The sequence below is a fragment of the Lynx canadensis genome, chromosome C1, assembly GCF_007474595.2.
Source record: "Lynx canadensis isolate LIC74 chromosome C1, mLynCan4.pri.v2, whole genome shotgun sequence".
NCBI classification, from domain to species: domain Eukaryota; kingdom Metazoa; phylum Chordata; class Mammalia; order Carnivora; family Felidae; genus Lynx; species Lynx canadensis.
The window spans coordinates 191,176,288-191,182,287 of record NC_044310.1 but is presented as its reverse complement, the minus strand read 5'-3'; positions in this window follow the sequence as shown (position 1 = coordinate 191,182,287).

Sequence of the window (6,000 nt, the reverse complement as noted above, 5' to 3'; positions counted from 1 at the left end):
ATGTTTCTTGGATGAAAGCCTTTCACCTTGTCGATGTTTTATAGGCAGACTATCATTACCTTCCGGTCGCTTTTGACACGTGGGTCCCTGAATTTTTAGACCTGTCCTTGACACTCCTTAAAAATAGGTCCAAGGCCTTCTCTTCTCAGGCTGTATTTGACCCATCCCTAAGAGATCCCATTCATACAATGGCTTCGGTGGTGCACAGATGATGTTGTGCCTCCGGCATAGTCTCCTCTTCTGAGCTCCAGTCCTCACGGATGCTTCAAAGGCGAATCATTTAACACGTGTGAGACTGAGCTCACCACGCCCTACAAAACTCCACCTTCTCCCAGTGTTCTCCCAGGGACAAACATCACCATCTATCCAGTGGCTCAAGTCAGCAACCTGGGAGTCATTTATGACCTTAGCTCATTTTTCCACATCTAATTCATTGCTAAGTCCTCTCGCTTTTACCTCCTAACCATCTCCTGAGTCTGTCCTTTTCTCTCTCTCTGCCCCTCCCACCCTAGTCTAAGCTACCATCAACTCCCTCCTGAATAACTAAAATCGCCTCCTCACTGGTCTGTCTCCATCTATTTTGATTTCCCTCCAGTTAATTTTCCAGCTGACTCTGGTGTGCTCTTTTCAAAGGCATATCTCATGCTAACATATTTTTCCCTCAGGGATGCTTTCTCTGCCCTTCATATCACTAATCACGGTGGCAATTTTACAGGGCTGAGTGTCATTCCTCAGTTACTGCCTGCCTTTCCCTGTGGATTGTCAGCTCTTGGAGGGTGGTGGCCATGTCTGTTTTTCCTGAATTTTCTGACATTCTAGCTCTCGGTGAGATGTATAGCCCATAGCAGGGACCCAGCAGATATTTTCCATAATACTTAGCACAGAGTTTTGTACTTCCTCAGTGCTCCGTGAATACTAGATATTTACAAATACCAAATATCAACGGAGCAAATGACTTTCAGCTTCAAAGATGGGTTGAGATACAGTTACCAACCTATCTGAAGCCACAGAACGGAAGTCTGTGAACCTCTATTTCCCATGGGATATGAAGGAATGCTTCTCAGGGTTTTTAGCTGCAAGTGATAGAAGCTGGGTCTGGCTGAGTGCGCGGAGAAGGATTTGTTCCAAGGGTACAGAGGGGTTCACAGGATCATTGAGACAGCTGAAGGGCCCGGCTAGAGGCTAAACCTCTAGAAACATGCCTACAATTATGCCGTCAAACCAGTCTGATGGGGAAGCCACTGCAGCCACCACCATGCATTGGACGCTCTAATTGGCTCCGAAGCAACCTCTGCACCAGGAACTCGATGTGCTCCTCCCGCCATTGCGTCTGATTGGAGGGGCCCAGGCCCCATGTCTGCACTGCAGCTGCAAGGGAGATAGGGAAGTGAGTTCCTCTCCAAACATAAGATGCATATGTAAAAGATGTCAGGCAGCCACCAACCTGACCGATGTCCTCTATGCATGGACGGTCATAAAGTCTTTGCTTGCTCCTAGCTCGTAATTGTGCATCTGGATGTTGGCATGTACCAGTAAGAGTAGTTATATGGATAAATGGTCAGAGCTTGACCCAGAGTACTCTAAACTCTTTTCCTCCCTTTGTAGCTGATTTTGCATTTCACCATTAGATGCTTTAGCTTAACCATCTAGACAATTAATGTAATACTAGCTACCAAATGCTGAGAATCAGCAGTAATGGTAATGTATTTTGAGGTTCTTGGATAAAAGGCACTCCAAAGATTTGCTGTATCATTATTTAAAATAGAAGATTTCTGATGAAAATGCTAAGTTCAAAGGGCTTGATGGCTTCTCAGGATGCAAAATGGGCAATGCCTGGTACATTAGCTTAATAAAACCAGTCCCGAAGATGTTTGCCTAACTCTCCTTCCTGCTCCTCTGTGGGCTTTTGAAGGCAGGAATATGCGGGAATGGTGATGGGCGTAGTCACCACATGTGAGCCTGTTCCATTGGCTGCAGGCACGGTTGGAGCCTTCTGAAACGAATCGCCGCTTTTTTGCAAAGTTCATTGGGTCGGACTTTCTAACACCCCCTCATCCCAGATAGGTTGAGTGGCAGAGAAACTCCAGATGAGGCCACCGATAGCACTATTTACTCATGTGTGATGCAGCATGAGAGACTCACATGTGATAAACACACATCTCTGTTCTTTCAGTTGTGGGATCTGGAATCTTTTCCAACAGGGTAGGATCAGCAATTGATTTCCTCTTATGGCTCTCCTTCCTTTTCTAGTTCTCTCTCTCTCTCTTAAGCCTGGTAGCCTTCGCTCACTTCTTCCCTAAGGTTGCCAGCCAGTTTTTTGTCACTGACTCTACTGCAAAAAATGGCTACTCCAGCTTTGTAATCCTTCTTAACCTCTTGCAGCCGACCTTCTTTGGTGGATTGCTCTCCAATCCCAGAGCGGCCTTCATGGATCCCACCCTTCTCCTTTACACTCTTTCCTTCTTTTCCCATTCATTGGTTGAGTCTCCATCGATTTCCAAGTTAAGGTCATGGCGTGTCTATGTGTCTCTTCTCTGTCCGGTCTGCAGTGAGCCCTGGTCTTTTCCCTTTTCCCTTTCCCCTTATCAGCTGGAACATACACCCTGTTCTTCCTGTAAGAGGCCATGGCTTCCATGTTACAAGGTGCTTTACGTGGACTGCGGCAGGTTCTCTTTTCCTGTCAATAACATGGGGCACATAGAAGGATGGACGCATTAGGTTCCCACATCCCGTTATACCACCTGAGCTGATCTCAACTGAGGAATAATTTAGAGGGACTCTACCAACCCCAGTATACTCATGCTAATTTGCTAGCAAGCTTATTTGGAGGGAAAAAAAGCACCAAGAATTCCTTTTTTGGAGCCATCACAAGATGCAGGCGCCCAAGAAAGGTTTTTTGAGCTGAATCTGGCCCCTGATCAGTCAGTTGATTGACTATGACAAGTGACGGGAAGGTACAAAGCCTCCCTAAATGGCACACAAATTATAGTGGGGTGGTCATAGATGGAGAGGGCATTGGAGAAAGATTGAGTATTTATTAAAATATCTTTTGTCAGCCAGATTTATTTTCGTCTTTCTTTATAAGATGTGATAGTTTTGCATCAGCGCATCTAAATGAAATAATTTGCTAAAGGTCAAATGCAATTCCCTCCAGCCAGCTTTCATTTACCTTCTAATTAATAACTAAATGTCCACACATACATTAGCCTGAGGCTCATGCATAAAATATTAAGTACCATTTATTGAACACCTATTATGTCCCAGGCATTTTGAATACATTATCTCAAGTTCTCACAAACCCAGAAAGTAGAAATCCTCCTCTAATAGAGGAGGAAAATGATGCCTGGAGAGGCTAAGTAATTTGCCGTTGGTCATGCAAATTCATATCTGAAGCCAAATGCTCAGTGCTTCCTCATATCGCACTACAGGGCAGTGGCTTCCTGCAAAGATTTGATGTCTTGTGCCATCTGCTGTTACTAATGAACGGGAAGATGAGAGACTGGTATGGAAGACTATGACTCTGTGAGTCAAACACTCGCCCACCGGAGGACATCGTGTTGCCCAAAGCTTGTAGTCCTTGATGGTTGCCATGGTGCTAATAGCTGGGTAGCTGAGGTAGGGACCTTGAGGGAAGAGCCAGAAGAGCCTCTGAAATGATGAAAGCTTTAGGAAATGAGCCCTCTGAGAAATCCTCGGCTCCTGTGAGCCAGTAGGGGTTGAACTTCTCTAAGAGAGGATGTGTCTTAGTATGTCTCAGCTCATATTTCTTCTCTGGGTGAACGAGTGCCATGATGGGTCAATGAAAAACAGATCTTCCTCTGCAGAATCGAGGTAAGAAGCCATTCTTCCTACATTTCTACTGACGTACGGTAGCCACAGGCATTCCGCAAAGGGAAATGACAAAGGTTCCTGGTGTTAGGGCCGCACTGCTACGGGGAACTCGCATAATGATGGAAAGAGAGAGAGGAGGAGGTAAATATATATTTGGGAGGTAGCAAAATGCTGTTCTGTTCTTGTTTTCAATCAGTTCATTCCCTCCCCCTCCCACCATGTCCTCTCAATTGAGGGAAAGGTTGCAATTAAATCAGAAGAACATGCTTTGTATTGGTAAGGCAGGATTGGATGTGCCTCACCTGGAGAGGTAGGTGAATAGATCAAAACAGAGATTCGCCACCAAATGGTGATTTCCTAATGCAGGCATTAACAGGTTAGCTTGACGGGTGTTACCAGCTCATCACTTCCGGGGAGAGGCAGGCGGAACTGAAAAGTAGACAAAACTTTTTTCCGTAGCTCTCCAACCTCTTTCCTGACTCCTATTTCCATGTGTCCTGGACCCTGAAACTCTACAATGTATCAGCTGTTTACAAATCTAGTGCTCATTTTTCTTGCACATTACTTTTGGTATTGAGTTTGTAAAAATCATCCAAACCTCCTTTTATTTTGAATTGGAACAAGCCACATAAGCTTTGAAACATTTATTGAGTAGTGATTGGACTACATCACATTTCAATGACAAAATCACCACCTTCTGACCTCTCAGAGCCCTCCTTCCCATTATGCCTGTAATTTGATAAATTTCCACCTGGTGGTGATTCCTTGCTCCAGCTGCATAGGTCCAGGACATTACCCGGTACATAAATCATAAGAGTAGCTTCTCAATAGCGCGATGTAAATCCCTTGCATCAAATTACCCAGGACTTATTCCCTGTCCCTTGTTAAAACACAGATTCCTGAGCCCCAACCCTTCATCCACCTAATTAGACTTTTTGGGGCGTTGGGTTCAGGAATCATCATTTTGCAAAAGCTTCCTTGGTGATTCTGATGCAGAAAAGCTTTGGGAATCACTCATTTTGAGAAAAATAGAAATGCAAGTAAGAAAATCTCCTTGTAACTTTTAAAATAGTAAGAAGAGTATAGAAAGTGATACCCATCTTAAAAAAAAACATGCAAACAACTGCTGTACAAAAATCGATGTGCAGCTTAAGTCTTTGTCTCATTAGACTTTGATTATCAACCAGTGTTTATTCGTAACTCTGCTTTTCCTTTCTTCCCTCTAAGCAAAATGTCCCTATTTTCAATTATTCTTAGAGTGTTAGACCAATGCCTTGGTCTCTCCTCACAAGCTCCTGGCAGTTTCCCTCATCCTACAGCTTTTACTGAACACCTTTAGTACTTCGACCTCCTTGTCGTGTCTCATCACCTGGCTGAGGTTCAACTTGTCTCTTTCCCAAGAAAGCCTGGCCTTATTAGTCTTATAAAGGTCCCCAAACCACATTCTTGCTTCCTGTTTCATCACTCTGAAACTGAAAAAAGAAAAAGAAAAAGAAGAAGAAAAAGACTGCATGGCAGTTTGCATAAAATTACGGTTTTTATTTTTCAATAAGGAAAATGTCCTTTTGGCAATTACCTTCCCTTCTATAACTGGCTCTTCCAGGTGTGGCAGAGGGATTTTTTTTTTCTTAGATGGATGCTTATTCTTCAACTAAATTAGCAACTACACAAATTCCAGCTGTTTTTATTTCCCTCCATACTACCTTGGGTATTGAATTTGTAAAACTCAGCCAAACCTCTCTTCTCTCCTAATATTTTAAATCTGAACAAGCCAGACAAACTTGAAAGCATTTATTGAGTAGTTACTTGACAGTAACACACAAATACATTTAGACATTCAAGGGCAATATATTAAGCTGATCTGCAAGATGTTCCTCTTTTACTACTTTGTTTTCACCTTCCAATTCTCGATGAAGAAATTTGATATTGGTTCTGTTTCATCTCCAGCTTCTGCCTACTGGGAATAGAATTTCTAGCAATTACCATAAAGCGTCAATGGGAAGAGATCATATGACTATTTCATTGGTTGGCTGCAGGGAGGGGTTGGATTTTGATAATGAGATATTTCTTGTATAACCCATTTAAGGGTTATGATAGCATATCACTTGACTGATGAGTCATTCATTCATTCATTCATTCACCATTTCCACAAACATATATCCAGAACCT